The following is an 18425-nucleotide window of genomic DNA, read 5'->3' as shown; positions in this document are numbered from 1 at the left end:
ACCTCCACTTTGACTATGACCGTGTCTAAAGATAAGAGTCGGAGAACTCAAGGGGCTTCCATAGCCTTGGAAACTCATAACTGGTGCATGGGGAGATTACTGATGCCATAAACAGGAGTGTCAATTTGTAAAGTCAACAACAGGAGTCACTGTGCACTTACTCCTCATGTAGGATCTCTGTCCTTAATGTGCTGTACACTGAGGCTTAATGCTATAACGAGTACTCACACAGTATATTTCACTTTGTGTTTCTATGGGGGTGCAAACGATTGAAATCTTTACTTAATGTACACTAAACTGATAAGCTGTAAAAAAAAAAAAAAAGAAAAAAAAAGAAATTATCAATTCCCAACTTGACTCTCACTGGGATTAAACATGACAATAGGTCTGATCTGATTTCATCATCATTTAAAAAAAATCATCTATTATTTTTCACTTTATGTTTCTGTGTGGGAGCAAACTGTTGAAATACTTACTTAAGGTATACTAAGCTGATCTTCTGTATATTAAGAAAATCGAAAATGAATCTTGATGTGAATGAAAGGGGAGAGGGAGTGGGAAAGGGGAGGGTTGTGGGTGGGAGGGACGGTATGGGGGGGTAAGCCATTGTAACACATGAGTCGTACTTTGGAAATTTATATTCATTAAATAAAAGATAAAAAAAAATAAATGATTCTGTTAGTAATTTTAACCCTGCGTCATTCTAAAGATGTGCTGTGACTTAGGTTTAGAAAAGAGCAACTTCCTTGCCACCCCCATCTCAGCTCTGGGGGCTGTCAGTTCTCCCTGCACAGATTCAGTAATGCATGCTTCTTCTCTACTACAAAGATCTTATGTTGGTCATATTTCCAGTTACAAAAATCAAATCAACTCACACCTGGACTCTGAGTATTCAATGACATTAGTTATCAAAATAAATGTATTCAAATATTCAAAGACCACTTCAAAGCTTAACTGCCTTCAAGAGTGTTTGGCACTTGGAACAGCCACTGTGGTTTTCTACACATGAGCACTCACTATTTTATATACCATTTAACAATTCAAACATCACTTCAGCTTCAGCAATACACAACAATAGCATGGATGATTCTACATAATAAACATGTTATATTAGTTTGGACTTAAAACCTAGAATTAAAACCATGTGGTAACATGGATGGATTTAAGGAAAGATGTAGAGCTAGGTAGCTAAGGCCACAGAATCCCAGACCTATTGATTTTAAGTGAGTCTAGAACAACAGCATTCCATTGCATTATCTTCCATCTCAGAGTCCTGCTTTTCCAGTGAGACCCACCCCACTCAGACCACGTATTTCCTGCCTGTGTCTTCACGGTGGTGGAAGCTGTTCTGATACAGGCATCTCCTGGACAGTCACCAGCTTCCTGATTTACTACCTGAACTGGAATCAAAAGTTGTGAGGGATGTTTCCCAAACACCCAGGCTGAATTGAATGTTCGTCTCTGGCAGTCAAAAACTTCTGCCTTAGGAAACAGAACATGTCCTCTACTCTGGGGCTCCTTTTTCTTCTCATGGGGTTCTGTGGTGATCTGTGGTTTTCAACACAAGTCCTGGGAGCATTCTGACTCAAAAGAAAGACCAGGGATAAGAGTTCTTTCTGGGGGCTGGTGTTGTGGCATAGCAAGTTACACTGCTGCCTGCAGCACTAACATCCCACATGGATGCCAGTTTGACTCCCAGCTGCTCTACTTCTTCCCAAGCTCCTTGCTGGGTAAAGCAGCAGAGAATGGCCCAAGCACTTGGTCCTCTGCCCCCACATGGGAGACCTGGAGGAAGCTGCTGGCTTCAGCCTGGCCCAGCCCTGGCCATTGTGGCAATTTAGAGAGTGAGCCAGCAGATGGACCTCTGTTTTCCCTCTCTTTTTCTCTCTGTAACTATGCCTTGCAAATAAATACAACTTCAAAAAGTTATTCTCCATCACGTAATACACCCTTTTCCAGGCAGTTGTAAAGCTGGGAGTCATAGCTTCTTGTATATTTTGGATAATAAGAGTTTTGGTTTGAAAGCATGTTCATCTGAGACAAAGATCACTCATTATCCTTTGTTAGAGAAGGGGGCTCTGCTCTTTGAAAGTGGAAATCAGAAGCTGTAATGTGTGATGAGCTCCACCTGCCAGGTCTGGGGAGACTTATTTGAAAGACAGGACACCAGGAGAGGAAGCTTTTCAGATTCCCTGGCCCTTGCTTTAGTCTTATGTCTTTACTTCTTTTGTTGCATCTTGATGTCAAGAGTGTACTCTTTATGCTGAAATGAGGAATTGTGTCTTACCTCTTTTGGGCCTTTTTCTAAGCAGAGTGTATATATTTTTCTTGCATATAAGGATGGCTTCTGGGGTGGGTGGATCTTTTTTGGAAGTTTTCACAAGCCAGCCAGTAGCCTATATTTCTTTCACAGAATTCAGTTTTTAGAAAAGCCTCCAATACAGCCAGACCATCTGTATGTAGGGAAGCGAAGGTAGAAAAATAAAAAGAAACATGAGGAATATGAGGAAGCTAATGATCAAATAATCCCTTGTACTTTTCTAGTACTAGGATTAGCTATTCTCTAGTCTTTACTCAATCCTGTAACCCTGCGGATTTAGCTCTTTAAAGACAAAGATGGCAGTAGGCAAAATACTTCAGTTGGTTCCATACTACTAAAACAGAAATACTTCAGTTTGTTTTAGTGCCAAAAATGTATTTACAGGAGAGGCATAAATCCTCAGGGAACTAAGTCTCTTGCAAACACTGCATGCAATGAAAAGCATCCTCAGCCTCAACCAAGAGCACTGCCATTGCAGAGCTGAAGGCTGATTTATCTTCCCCACCTGGTGTGAATTTGCTGAGAAATAAGTGGAGATAAACAGACCTTCTAGGTTAAGTTGAATTCTCCTTGGTGAGCTGCTCATTTGAGGACACAGCCTTTCTGCACTCTTGTGATACTTGCAGTGGATTCAATTCAAGCCTAATTCACAATTGCTGGCCAGCAGCTCCTGGAATGCTTCTGACCACAACAGTGCTTCCTTCAGGGAAGGTCTGCAAGAGCAGTTCTCTAATGAGTTGTGCTCAGAGCACTTCCCCTCCCAGCTCAGCAGTGAGCTCTTCAGATTGCAAACACAGGAATCTCAACTTAATTGATGAAAGCTTGCTACCTGCTTTTCTTGCCAATTGTGGCCTTCCCAGGAATGGTGGAGTTTTGCCATAGGTAGCTCAACCCAGTCTTCAATACTCTTAACCTTAAAAAAAAAAAGACAATTCACTAAGTGGTCATCCCTGAATACACTACTGAGCCTGAATGCATTTTTACCAAATGCATTATCAGATGCAGTCTCTGGCCCACAAAAGGAGACAATTTCCCTGCAAGGTTAACCGCAATCGGGAGATATTTTGCACCTGATGGAACCCCCAGCGGGACTGCCTTGAGCCAGCTCCTCTCCTTTCCTTTCCACCTTCGGTCCTGGATGGGCCAGAGACCACGCACAGGAGGTGCCATCGGTCACCTGTGTCCCCCTGTCCACCTGCAATGCTCCTGGTAGGAAGATGCTGCAGAAAAGTGATTTGTCTTATGATTGTCACTGTGTGAGATCAGCCCATCATGAGAAAATGACCATGGACTCCAATTAGATATCAACCGCAGAAGCACTTCCCACAGCATCAGTGCAGGAGGGTGGATGATGGAAGGCACAGCATGGCCAGGATCTCTAGGGACCCTGCAGGACTCTGGCGCCCTGGATGCCTACAGCAGGCAGCTGCATGAGGGCCCAGTGTGCCAACAGCACCCTCCTACCAAACCCTTCCCTGTCTGCCCATGCAGACCACACAGATGCTGTGTCAGTGAGTAAATCAGCACCGCGCACTTGGTTTTCCTGATGAGACTCGGCCTTCATTGCTTCCCCAAGTGCAGCACGTGCTGCAAGCCTCAGCCAGCAAGGCTGGTGGGAGAGGTGGGCAGTCGCACTCACCAGGTCTGTCTCTTCTTCTCCTGACCCTCCTGACTCTGGGGCCACCTCCTGCATTCTAGCCCCAAGGTACAAAACAGCCAAGAAGCTGTGATGAACCACGTCACCGGCACACACCATAACTACCAGCTGCCCACCAATGACCACCGCCTCTATAGCCAGCCTGGCATGGGGCGGGTCTGGCAGCACTGGCCCTGCCCCAAAGCAGGAAGGATTGGCCCGAGGTTCCCAGGTAGCGGAGCCTGAGCTGCCCTGCAGCAGATTCTGGAAGCAAGAGAGCTGCTGATGGCTGAGGCCCTGGCTCAGAGCACACTTAGTGAGACCCCATGCCCGGCAAGGGCACTGGGGCCCTGGACTTTCCCAGGCTTCAGTCCTAGGGTGGAGGCTGACTCAGCCCTCCTTCCCCAGCCCTGCCCACAGGTGGAGCGGGGTTCCCACGGGGGCATCTTCCATCGTGGGAGAGCAGGTGAACCACAAATGCCGCGAATCCCAGTGCCGAGTGCTGGCCCGCAGACTTCTGGGAGGGAGTAGGATACAGAGACTTTGTGGGGAGGTGACACGTAAGCTGGGCCTGTATTTTGGGTTAGTTCTGGATGCACAACCCAGTGCACCTGGACCTGCGGGTCTGCTGCAGGCCTCCTGGAGGCTCTGGGAGCCGGGCGTCCTGGTGGCAAGGGCAGGAGGGCGGGAGGTCAAGGCGCTGAGCTCCCGCTGGGTGCACCAGGCACTTTGGAGCTGTTCAGAGTAAGGAGTTGAGGTCACCTCCTGAACCACTGCTGGTCCCAAACTCCTGGTTTGGGATTTGCCAGAACCCTGAAGTAGGGGTATGGTGGGGGTGGTAGTGGTTGGCTTCAATGCACTGTATTTGTGAATTCTTCAAACACAGCTTCTCTCTACTCCTGCAGGCTTTCTTGTGATTGGCGAGGACAGAGTCCCTCCGCTGCAAAGTGACTGAAGTTTGGAAACTACATCCAGAACTTCACAGTGTGTATTCAGCTGGTCATCCTTCAGGCCTGCAGGTGGACAGCAAGAGCCACAGTAAGATATTAACTACTGTAGATACTCTCCTTTCTTTCCGGTAGACCCACCAAAAGAGAATGGGAGATGAGTACTTGAACATTGGAACCAGTCAGCATGCTAGGGTGAGCTGCCAGTACTTGGAGCTCAGGAGTGGACATGGAGAGCAAAACATGCATTGTTACTAAAGAGGACAGTTAGGCATTTTACTGTGAAAAGGGAAATCATTTAAAAGTAAGCAAGACACCTTAAGTAAATGTCTGTATATTTATTTTTGTTTATTTGCAAGGCAGAGAGAGCCCTTCCATTTATTGCTCATTCCTCAAATGTCTGCACCAACCAGAGCTGGGTCTGGCTGAAGGCAGGAACTCAGTGTGGGTCTCCCACACAGGTGGCAGGGACTCAAGTACTTGAGCCATCAGCTGCTGCCTCCCAGGGTTCTGTTAGCAGGAAGCCAGAAGCAGAAGCAGGGCTAGGGCTTGAGCCCTGGGCATTCTGACTGGGATGTGGAAGGCTTTACCACTATGCCAAACACATGCTCCAGTAAGCTGTTTCAACACGTTTGCAAAATGTAAGAATGTGGTTTTAAATATATGCTCTTCATCTTAAAAATTTGCATAATCTTATATTCAGTTTCATATGATTCAATACTTATTATTAAATACAAGTAACATTTAGACACATGCTTTACTCACCAATACAAACCTAGTAATATTTTCACTTAGAACCTTGAATATTAGCATTCATTCAGACTGAAGTTCACCCATAAACTGGGAATTCTGACAAAGAGACAGTAGGGAAAAAAAATCTAGATGTGTATCTGATACCTAATAAGGTTCTGAACCTGATTGACAGAATCTGAGTAACTGTTCGGAGAGTCACTTCATACCTCTCCCCTCTGTAATGAGAAGACTGTGTCCTTTGGCCACTTTCACATGATGTTATGTAAATCTTACCTGAAAAGCCTTTTATAAATTCTGAAGTACCATACAGAAGCATATTATGCATTTCCATATGTGTGAAAAAAGGCAATGTCAAAGGCATAGCTATTCCAGAGAGAAGTTAGGAGGATTAGCTCAGTTTGTAAGTGTGTAAGTACCATTAAATATCTACATATTTGAAATAGATTTATAGAGTGTGGAGTTCATGATAGATATTTAATAAATGCACTCTGGATAATAAGAAAATATCAGAAATAATGCCACACCCATCTGTGTTTAAACTCTTCAGACAGCTCCATGCCAGGGAAGTGCAGTGATCCCTAAATTAACAAAAATCAATCTGTGTATACCCATGGAAGCCACTGGTTTATTGCAGCCTATACTAGAGGTTTTTGTGTTTAGTTAAATTACTTGATTTTTTAATGAATGCTTTCAGACTGATACCTGATGCTGAGTGGCAGACAATTTTTTCTGAAAAGTATGTGGTTGAGAAATATAAATATAAACCAGTTTATAATTTTTGTGTCTGAATATTTTTATGCATTGAGACAATACCTGCAATAATCAGAAGACTTTTCCTCAAAAAGTTGCTACATTGATGCATTTTCATTTATGTATGTAATGTATGTTTAGGTAAAAGGAAGAGAGAGAGATCTATCTTTCATCTGCTGGCTCACTTAAAGATGGCCACAATAGCTGGGGTGAGCCAGGCCGAAGCCAGGACCCTGGAAGTCTGCCCCAGTCCCCCATGGGGGTGCAGGAACCCAAACTCTTGGGCAATCTTTGCTGCTTTCCCAAGCAAAGAGCTGGACAAGAAGTGAAGGAGGTGAGTCTCAAACAGTGCCATAAGGCATGCTGCTGTTGCAGTTGGCAACTTACTCCTTTGTGCCACAATGCTGGCCCTGGATTGATGACATATTGAAGTGCTGCCACTGGCTTTTGGCTAAATAGGATGACTTAACGTGTTTTCCACTCTGTGAAAGAGGAACAAATAAGGCAGTTGGTTGTAAAAGTTGCCCATGGAAACCACAGCCTGAGAAAGATGAATCAACTCACCTTGCATTTTCCACCTTGCATCTACACCACCCTTTTCTGGACAAACATCTGATTGTATGCCCTTGTGATGGAGGTTCTCAGGGTGCTGGAACTTTTTGTAATTTTTTAAAAATATAGATTAAGAAGAAGACAAAGAAACAAAAAATTACAAACTTCTGCCAATACCAAGAAGAGATTATTGAGAGTAAAAGGTCACCTGTTGGAGCCAGCACTGTGGCACATCAGGTTATAGCCCTGGCCTGAAATACAGGCATCCCATATGAGTGCTGGTAGAGTCCCAGCTGCTCCACTTCCAGTCCAGCCTCCTGCAAATGCACGTGGGAAAACAGTAGAGGATGGTCCAAGTCCTTGGGCCCTTTTGCTCATGTGGGAGACCCAGAAAAAGCTCCTGGCTCCTGGCTTCCGATCAGCTCACTCTCTACCTCTCCATATAACTTTTTCAAATAAATAAAATAATTTTTTTGAAAAATGGTATCCTGCCATACTTCTTTCTTCCCTGTTAATTCCTAGGAATTAAAAATTGTTACGGGCCAGCACTGTGGCAAAATGGGTTATACCAACACCTGCAGCACTAGCATCCTCTATGGGCACCATTGCATGTTCTACTTCTGATGCAGGTCTCTGAAAACATACTGGGAGAGCAGTAGAATATGGTAGAAATCCTTGAGTCTTGCACCCAAGTGAGAGACCTGGATGAAATTTCCCTGACCCCTGGCTTTTTTTTTTTAAAGATTTGTTTATTTATTTGAAAGAGGTACAAACACCCACACACACACACACACTCACACACGCACACACAGAGAGAGAGAGAGAGAGAAAGGTCTTCCATCTGATGGTTTACTCCCCAGCTGGTTGCAATGGCTGGAGCTGCGCTGATCGGAAGCCAGGAGATAAGAGCTTCAAGTTCTCCCATGCATGTGCATGGGCCCAAGCACTTGGGCCATCTTCTACTGCTTTCCCAGGCCATAGCCAGGAGCTAGATCAGAAGTGGTGCAGCAAGGCCTCAAACCAGTGCCCATATGGGATGCCCATAATGTTTTCTTTAATTGGAGAAATGTTCCTTTGATAGAATGAGCGTATGACCCCACAATATTCTCTACTTACTCATAATAGGGTCTGAGATGTAAAAGTCATGATTAATTTCTTAGAAGAAAATTTACATACCCAGAAGCAAAGAGAGAAAATTAACCTTTTGTTTTTCTCATGAATGAATCAGAGTTTCAAAACTTATACTTAACTTGTATTTTAGAGGAGTTAATGACTTAACCATCTCTTCTATTAGAAATACTACGTTGTGGCCAGTGCTGTGGCATGGTGGGTTAAAAAACTGGCCTGAAGTGCCAGCATCCCATATGGGCTCCGGTTCTAATCCCGGCTGCTCCTCTTCTGATCCAGCTCTCTGCTATGGCCTGGGAAAGCAATAGATGGCCCAAGTCTTTGGGCTGTTCTGAAGCTCTTAGCATAGTGAACATATCTTAGATTCTCATTAGTGAAATCTTTAGAAATGTCAGAAAGCATGTAACTTTCTTTAACGATCTGAAACAGAGATGAGATCCATAAGGGCAGAACTGCTCAGCAGCCACACTGCAGGAATATGTATCTTTCTGACGATATCTTCATCTGCTTCTTGCAGTTGCAGCCAGTCTATGAGCTCTTGGTCTGTTTTCTGCCCTTGGGAGGGCCTAGGGTGCTCTATATTGTCTGTAAGGATTCAAAATTTGTTGTATATAAGTGTCTAATCATAAAATTTCCAAAGTGACAAGCTGCATGTAATAAACTATTCCAGACTGCAAAAAAAAAAAAAAAAACAACAAGAAAATACGAACATGGTGTACTGTCTATAAAGTACAGTGGTAAATCTCTATTATAGAGATACACATCTCTACACAATTCTCTGTTTCTTTCCCTCTGAAAGTCTACATTCAGCTCTCGATGGTATGATTACTTAGGAATAGATTTCATATACTTACTTTCATAATCAGTGAACTCGGAATTATTATTGTAGTATTGAGGATTGTACTGACTAAAACACTATGTTTATTCCATGTTAAATAACATCATCGTATCTTTGGATTCCATTTGTCCTGCTACTGATGTATTCACAGGAGAGGGGAGGTGGGAGGAAAACCCAAGATCCATCGAGGTGGAGGAGGAATGTCAGAGGCTGTGGTTCTATTGTACTGCAGCTTTGGTTCTGGAAGAACACATTAATGGACCCAGATGGTTTGAAGCTAACTGAGGGCCTATGTTCTGTACACTTGTCTGTGGTACTGCATTTTCATTTATGTAAAATTTATTTCCTTCAAGTAATATATTAATTTGGATGAAAATGAAGATGTTAAGGAATTTTCAGAATGGGTCTGTTTAACCCTCATTGGCTTTGTTTTTAGGCACTTAACTCAGAAAAGAAAAGATAGAAAAATACATTTTGGGTTCTCTTCATCTGTACCACGGCACTCTTTGGTTAAGATTTGTCATTTTGTTATATTTGATTCTCTAGACTCCCTGAAAAATCCCCTACTTCATTAGATGGAGTCCGTGTCTCACCATGGCAGTGAAAAGTTTAAAATGTTCCAGCTTTGCATTTAGCTAGGCCGTGGACACATGCCATGGCACTTGCCAGCCAATTGTGTCAGGGGCATCATCTGAATCAGAATTCTTGCATGAAAAAAAGGAGTTGCAGATTCTTCCAGTGAAAGTGGAGAGGAGCAGGAGCTGCAGCACATTGCCAGGGGTGAGTGTGCCATGGGATGCCATGTGGTGGCTGGTGTCTGGGGTGCTGGTTCTGCAGAAGATAGGGCTTATGGGGGCTGGTGCTGTGGTGTAGCAGGTAAGGCTGCCTCCTGCAGTGCCAGCATCCCATATGGTCACCGGTTCGAGTCCTGACTGCTCCATTTCTGATCCAGCTGTGCTGTGGCCTGAGAAAGCAGTAGAAGATGGCCCATGTCCTTGGACCCCTGAACCCACATGGGACACCTGGAAGAAGCTCCTAGCTCCTGGCTTTGGATCAGCTCTGCTCTGGCCATTGCATCCAATTGGGGAGTAAACCAGCAGATGGACGATTCTCTCTCTCTCTCTCTCTCTCTCTCTCTGCCTCTCCTCTCTCTGTAATTCTGACTTTCAAATAAATAAATCTTTTTTTTAAAAAAAAAAGCTTATGCTTAAGGGTAGTGTTCATGGAAAATGTGTGGGACATTTTTCAGCAAGATTTTAGATGAATTTTCCAACCCCTGAACCTCCTAGAGATTAGAATAGACTTCTAATGCCAACTTCTACTTATGCTTAATTAGGTTTTTGTTTTGAATTGTTTTTGATGAAACAGCAAGGAATTCTGAGTTATAGACTTCCTATTTCAGAGACAGGAAAACACTGATGCCTGCATTATAATTAAATAATGCCTATCACCCTTTCTTAAGCAACAAATGATCACAGATTCTCTCTTTGCTGCTAAGTAATGAGCATGGTGATTCTTCCCACCGTAACCACCTTCCCACCTACACTCCCTCCCCTCTTCCTCCTTCCTCTCCTATTGACATGGAATGCCTTACATAGCTAGGCTGAACTTTTAATCCACTTGGCCCTAGGTGTTCATACACTTCAACTCTGTGTGATTATTCATATGCCCTTTTTATGACAAGGCTTATGTCAGAATGACATATTATGTATTCACCTAATACTGAGAGTCATCAAATTGATTTCTATTTTCTTCTCTCTTAGGCAGTTCTTGAGGGGCAGAAATATTTATTTTGTATATCATGTATTTATTCAACTAAAAGACTGACTGTCAAGATGCTGAGTTTTAGTGTCAAAGCAAATATGTTTCTAGACCCCATGAAGTTTACAGTCTGGCAAGAAAGAACCATCTACCCAAAGAATATTGTTTAACATAGTAAATGCTGGTGTGAAGTCAGTGGATAAAGATTGAAGCATTCTTAATCTAGCACCAACTCTAATCCCATGATCTCTAATTGAGAGAAGTAATCAGAAACAGAATTCCATGTTACCCAGTTATCTCTTTGAATTTCTGATTAAAAAATAAAACATATCAAACAACACACAAATACCTAGGAGTGCATAATATTTATATACTATCTTGATATTAAAAATAAGAAAAAATAACCATGAAATAAGAGCAACTTTGAATCTCCTTTGTTTTCTAGACAAGTTATAATCCTATGTGGTTCTTTACAGTAAATTATTACCGTAAATTACAGTACATCATTACAGTAAATTATTACAGTAAATAATTACAGTAAATTATTTTTGTAGGTACTCTTCATCTCACTCACATTTTTTCCCTTTGAGAAATCAGATTTTAAAAACTGAGACCCAAGACAAAAGAAAGATTTTTAAGCTAGTATTATATATTGATTGGCTCTCTAAAAAAGATTTATTTATTTATTTGAAAGTCAGAGTTACACAGAGGAGAAGGAGAGAGAGAGAGAGAGAGATCTTCCATCTTTTGGTTCACCCACCAATTGGTCACAATGACTGGAGCCGTACTAATCCGATGCCAGCAGCCAGGAGCTTCTTCTGGGTCTCCCACACAGATGCAGCTGCCCAAGGACTTGGGCCATCTTCCACCGCTGTCCCTGGCCATAGCAGAGAGTTGCATTGAAAGCAGACTAGCCGGGCTCAACCTCCACCCATATGGAATGTCAATGCTTTACCTGCTATGCCACAGTGCTGGCCCCTTCATTGGCCTTTAACTTAGACTTTTTATGATATTAAAAAAACACCATGCTTTTCTAAGCTCTTTCCATTCAGTTTCTACTTTGTAAACTCCAGATAATACTGTCCCCAGAATTAATCTAAGGTATAAGTGATATGATATAAGGCATTTAACCCCTTAACCTGTCTCTTTGAATACGCAGCTATGTTAGCTCTGTGTCCATTCTTCTGTCTCTGTACTAGATGAATAAAAAGACAGTGTAAAATGATTTGAAAAGAACTATAAGGGGTCGGCGCTGTGGTGCTGCTGTCAATTGGGGAATGAACCAGCAGATGGTAAACCTCTCTCTCTCTCTCTCTCTCTCTGTCTCTGCCTCTCCTTCTCTGTAACTCTGACTTCCACATAAATCAATAAATCTTAAAAGAACTATAAACATCAATAAAACACAAATGAAAATTGTATTCTCAAAACTGGATATTAAACCATGCCTTCTACACCTCTGTTAAAAGTTACATTCTATCATAGTCATTTATGATTTCTAGGGCCAAAGTAGTAAATAAGATTTTTCTGGAAGAGACAGAGGTTATGAGGGAGCCAGGATTTGGGGTCAGTTAGCAGCAGTGAGTGTCACTCTTTCAGATTTGATTCAGGAAAGGAAGAAAGCAACTGATCCCTGAGATTTTGATGGGGGGAAGGAAAGGAAGGAGGGACTGAATAAAAGCAAAGGCCCTCTGGTTGTGGGCACCCACCCCTGACTACAGCCTTTGGGAGGGTCAGCTGGTGTCTCTAGGGATGCTGCGGCCTGTACTCCATTTCCCAGAGTTCCCAGGAGCTCAGATGTATTATGCCTTCTGAATGCCTGTGCACATGCGCGTGCTGCTGCCATTCCCTGGGGCCTGAGTTGGACCAGAGAGAGTTCATTCCCTGATCAGGGTCAGCCCTGGGGGCTGTGGTGCTCCTTCTCTGGCATTTACTGCATCTCCTGCTCTGCACGTGCGATCCCAGGGAGTTTCCAAGTGCTCACCCCGAGCCTGCCTCCTGCTGCTTCTTCCCTATTCATCCTCCACCTGTGTGTCCCACTTACCAGGGAGTCTCTTCCTGCCACTCCCCGAATCGCTCCCCACGTGTCCAGAAGAAAGGGTACCTGCTCCAGGGACTTTCTGCTGAAGGTTTGGCATGCAGGAAGGGGCAGGACATGTGTGGGAGAAGGGTGGTTGCCAGGGTGCCATCGATCATGGCAGCTTCCCCCGAGGTCAGGGTTGGGACCCGGGCTGTTCTGTCTCCCACCTCCACTTCCTAGGCTCCCAGTGCCTGGAATCTCTCCTGCAGAACCTCACCCAAACTGTCCCTAATGCACTTTATTTAGTGGTTACAGGAGAGAGGGGGCAGCATTCTGGGAACATGCACACACAGGGAAGGAAGGCAGAAAGACTCCAGCTCTCCACAGTTAAATAAGCTGGGTTCCCACTGTGGGTGGTCTCAGAATGCAGTCTGGCCAGGCCTCTTGATGTTTCCTGGGCTGGTTCCTGCAGGGAGGGGCTGGGTGGCCTTCAGCAGGGAGCCTGGGGCAGCAGAGGGGTGGGCAGGAGGATCTGACTAGGATCTGCCCCACTGCTCTCATCCTGCACCTCATCTTCCTGGTGGGGAGCAGTGTGAAGCGTGCATTGATCCCTCTCAAGTATTAATTATCAAATTTTTCCAATGTGGAATTTGAAGCTGTTCCAGAAACCTGGGGTGGGAAAACTCTCTTCTTTCAAACAGGCACAGAGACAGTGGAGGATCCAAGGAGTTTCTATTAATGGCCCTAGGCTCAGCTGGAATGATTTCCTGAGAACTGAGCATCAAATTCAAGTTTCTTAGCTGTTACAGCATTGGTGGGTTTAAATGGCAGCCTACATGACTTAGGCCCTCATTTCCAATGGTCAGTGGGTCCAGTATGTTTGTAAAAGAGATGCCAGGGACAGATTTATTAGGATAGATTTATGACTGGAGTTTACAGAAGCAGAACTTAGGACATCTTCCCTCCCTAGATAAGATTTCAGTGGGCAGCTGTTTCACTAGTTGTCGCTCCCCCTCTTCATGGAGGAACGACACAGGACCCTGCGCTGTTCTTTCGTTTGCTGCTGGTTCTTCCCGGGTTGGCTACCGACCCTTCCACCTCCGTGGAAGGGCGGTTCCCCCTAGCCACATTCCCCACTTCCGCTGGGGAGCGGCACACCACCGGCCGGCTCTCCTGGGGGCTGCACAGGTGTTCCTTCAGATAGATGTTCCTCATGCATGTTGTCTCTCTCCTCCTTTATAGTCCTCTTCCACCAATCCCAACTCTGCTACCCACACGCCGAGTACGCTGCTCTCCTCCAATCAGGAGCAGGTCCTACAGTTTGTTGGTTGAACTGGAGGCAGCTGTGTAGAAGCTGTTTCTCCCTTCTCAGCGCCATATTGTGGGAGAGCAGATGCATAGAATAAGTCTTAATTCCAGTAACTTAGTCTAGTCCGAGTTACTCCCCACAACTCATTAATTGTGAGCATCCACTTTTAAAGGTTTGTGTTGGATGGGGTCCACTTCTCTTTCTTTGATGATGTATTTGGCTGCTCTTCATTTTCTGTCTTCAGCTATTTCTTCTTCTGTTAGCAAGGCTCTCAACTGTTTTGACCTGCCACTGATCCCTTTGCAAAATAAGAAGGGAACTAAAATTAATGCAAGTCTACTGTGTTGTCAATAACTGGAGCTACTTTTTTAAAGATTTATTTATTCATTTGAAAGAGTTACACAGAGAGAGGAGAGAGAGAGAGAGAGAAAGAGAGAGAGACGTCTTCCGTCCGATGGTTCACTCCCCAATTGGCAGCAACAGCTGGAGCTGTGCCAGTCTGAAGCCAGGAGCTTCTTCTGGGATGAAGCTGTTTTTTGAAATAATTATTTATTTATTTGAAAGGCAGAGTTACAGAGTGGTAGAAGCAGAGATGGATGGCTGGAGCTGTTTGGATCCACAACCAGAAGCCAGGAGCTTTGTTCAGGTCTCATAGGTGGGTGCAGGAGATGAGGGATTTGGGCCATCTTCTACTGTTTTCCCAGGCCACAGCAGAGAGCTGGATAGGAAGTGCAGCAGCCAGGATCCCAACCGGCACCCATATAGGATGCTGAAACTGCAGGCAGTAGCTTTACCCACTATGCAACAGTGTTGCCCACTAACTGGAGCTCTTTTAATCTGAGTTTGCATAAAGTGGAGAATTACAACATCATAAATACAGATAAGTAACATCTTTTTCTCTGCCCAGTACTTTACAGTTACCCAGTGATCCACTGAGAATCTTACATTCCACACTGTGTAATTAAGAAGGCCAGTTACTTGTCTTATTTTGGGTTTTGTGTTTAAACCCATGACATTTTTGATATGGGAGGATATTAGTTCTACAATTTCATAGAGACTGGTCTGTGGAAGCATCAATAGAAGTTATAACTGTGAGAGTGGTAAGAAAGAAGAGGGGAAGAAATAAGTGCCCCTTACCCCACACAGAGATGTCCACAAATGGAGTAGAAGATGTGCCCTTGAAAACTATGGCTGACTTTCTGGGACAAACTGTGTTTGAGTGCTTCACATGTTCTGATAGAAAGGTGTTGCCACCTGGTTATTAGTATATTTATTTAGTTAGTTTTTAAAGATTTATTTATTTATTTGAAAATCAGAGCTACACAGAGAGACAGAGACAGAGACAGAGAGAGAGAGAGAGAGAGAGAGAGAGAGAGATGTCTTCCATCAGGTTCATTTCCCCAATGGCTTCATCATTGTGAACTTTGCTCAGTTCCTGACCTATACCTTTCCTTTAACCTAGTACTTTGCCATGTAGTAGCCCATGAAAACTGCAGACTGCATAAATGAATGAATACTTGGAGGGTTGTGATTTCTTAGAGGAACATCATGAGACAGAAGGAATAAAACAAAACAAAAGTATCCTCCGTATATAAAAGATATACTGTTTTTGCAAGCTACAGAGAAGAGGAAGAAGAAGGAAAGTAGTGAGACTGGAAAGTTTGTGGCAAAGGTAATAGGCACTGGTCAAGAATTCAACAAGCCCATTAGGAAAGTATTAAGGATTCTTTACTTCCATGTAGACTCTGCCCTCTAATGGTGAACAGAGTCCTCTAAACCCACTTGTTGCACAAATGAAAACCCAAGCATTGTCTTCTCCCACAGATGGAGTCTGCTATTGGTTTTGATTTACATTTCCCTAATGGCTAGTGATATTGGGCATGTTCATATATGTCTTGACCATTGAGATTTCTTCTTCTGAGAAACATCTATTCTGATCATTGCCCATTTCTTAAGTGTACATTGTGCTTCTTGTTTGGAGATTTTCCAGTTCTATATATGTATGTTCTGGCTATCAATCTTTTGTCATAGTCAGAGTTTTCAGTGTTTCCTGCTATTCTGTCCATTGTAGCTTCACTCTGTTGATTACTTTGTTGTGAAGATGTATCTTAATTTGATATGCTCAAATTTGTATATTTCATTTTTGTTACTTGTGCTTTTGGAATCTTACCCAAAACTGTTGTCTATGCTAATGTTTTACAGTTTCTCATATGTTTACTTAGGTTTTGGGTTTTTTTTTAACATACATAATTTTATTACAAAATTTAAAAAAAAAAACACAGAATGCAACATCCTAACAAAAAATCCAAATTTACAAATGATACTAATTCCTACAACTTTGCTGTGCTACCATACACAAGTCAAGAAATTAAAGAAACCATTAAATATTTAGGAACATTCAACATCAGAAGCTTTAAAATCTAACTGTATGTAGTAGCCCCTCAAAAAGCTACAACCTGCATTTTTTAAAAAAAGTATTTTCTCTACAAAGAATCTTATCAGCTATACAAAAATCTGTACAGTTTTTTTATACTGAAGCTAATATTGAGCTGCACTTGAATTCACATTCTTAGCAAAACAACTGCCTGAGCACACACGCACACTCCACACTCATCATTACACGATAGCCATTTTATTCTTCATCTTCATCCTCTTCCTCATCATCTTTATCTTCTTCCTCTTCCTCTTCTTCCTCCTCATCTTCAGGTTCATTCTTCTTCTATGAGCCTGTGGGCCTACCAGGGCCCTTCTTTCCCGCTTCACTTTTGCCCTTGGCACGGTATGCAGCAATATCCTTTTCATATTTCTCCTTTAGCTTAGCTGCTTTCTGTTCATATGGTTGTTTATCTTTGACTGAGTGTTCAGACCACATCTCACCCAATTTTTTTGCAGTGTCCCCAATGGACAGGCCAGGGTGTTCACTTTTGATCTTTGGGCGATGTTCAGAGCAAAAGAGAAAGAAGGCAGATGGTGGTCTTTTAGGAGCATTGGGATCCTTTTTCTTTCCCTTCTTATCACCCTTGGGAGGAACGTAATTTTTCATCTCCCTGTCATAACGAGCCTTATCACTTTTTGCCATATCTTCAAACTTGGACTTTTCCTTTGCAGACATGGTCTTCCATCTCTCCGAGCATTTCTTAGAGAATTCTGCGATATTGACCGAAGAGTCAGGGTGTTTCTTCTTGTGCTCTTCCCGGCACGTCTGCATGAAGAAGGCATAGGAGGACATTTTGCCCCTTGGCTTGTTGGGGTCTCCTTTACCCATGACGACGGAACGGTGGACACCTGGTGCGAGTTGTTCCTCAGACTCCCGCAGAGTGGCCGGATCCGACGGCATCGCTTCCTTCCCTCAGCTCCGGCGTGAACTCAGGATGTGAGGGCGATCTGGCTGCGACATCTGTCACCCCATTGATCGCCAGGGTTGATTCGGCTGATCTGGCTGGCTAGGTGGGTGTCCACTTCCTCCCTCACCGCTCCACGTGTGTCCCTCCCAAAGCTGCGCGCTCGGTCGAAGAGGACGACCTTCCCCGCTAGAGGAGGACTGGTCTTCGGTCAAGGGTATACGAGTAGTTGCACTCCCCTGCTAGAACCTCCAAACAAGCTCTCAAGGTTTTGGTTTTATATTTAGACTTTTAATTCACCTTGAGTTGCTTTTACATAGTGTATGAGGTGTTGGGGTATCTTTTCAGGCTTCTACATATGGATAATCACTTTCCTTTAAACCATTTGCTAAAGGGATTCTTCTTTCTCCTGTTTGTTTTCTTTCCTTTATTAAATAGGGGTTGGCTGTAGAAAAGTTGGTTTATTTCAGCTGCCTATTTTTTTCCATTGAACTATGTGTCTGTTTTTCCAACAGTGCTAACACTGCTTCTATTTTTTTAAGATTTATTTATTTATTGGAAAAGCCAGATGCTTCTTCCAAGTCTCTCATGTGGGTGCCAGCACTCAAGAACATGGTCCATCTTCCACCAATTTCCCAGGTGCATTAGTAGGGAGCTGGATTGGAAGTGGAGAACCTGGTCTTCTAGCAACAACATATGGGATGCATGCACAGCAGGACAAGGAATTAACCCACTACACCACAGCATCAAACCCTTCCTTATTTACTTCTGCTGTGATCTTTCATTATTCACTTTTTTCCACTGCCCTGCAACTTGACTCATTCCTGTTTTTTTTTTTTTCTGGGTCCTGGAGGATGGTAGTAGGTTGCTTCTGGGATATCTTTTTTATGTTAGTAGATACTTGGTAATCTAAAATCATAGTTTTTAGTTTCTATATTTCTCTGCTAATCACGAGGAACTTCTAGATGACAGCAGAAAATGCTGGCAGAAATGAGGATATATAAATTTGCTAAGAAAATACCACAGAACATATGATTTAAATCATGGAATTTTACTTCTCAGAGTTGTAGAGG

General features: G+C 43.4%; 1 pseudogene; it reads right to left on the bottom strand.

Annotated features, from left to right (window-relative positions):
- Nucleotides 1–16315: 16315 nt before the first annotated feature.
- On the bottom strand, nt 16316–17397 carry LOC138846670 (high mobility group protein B2 pseudogene; annotated as a pseudogene).
- Between the last annotated feature and the right edge of the window lie 1028 nt (nt 17398–18425).

This window comes from Oryctolagus cuniculus, chromosome 18, assembly GCF_964237555.1.
Source record: "Oryctolagus cuniculus chromosome 18, mOryCun1.1, whole genome shotgun sequence".
NCBI lineage: Eukaryota > Metazoa > Chordata > Mammalia > Lagomorpha > Leporidae > Oryctolagus > Oryctolagus cuniculus.
This window is presented reverse-complemented; position numbering and strand designations above follow the sequence as displayed.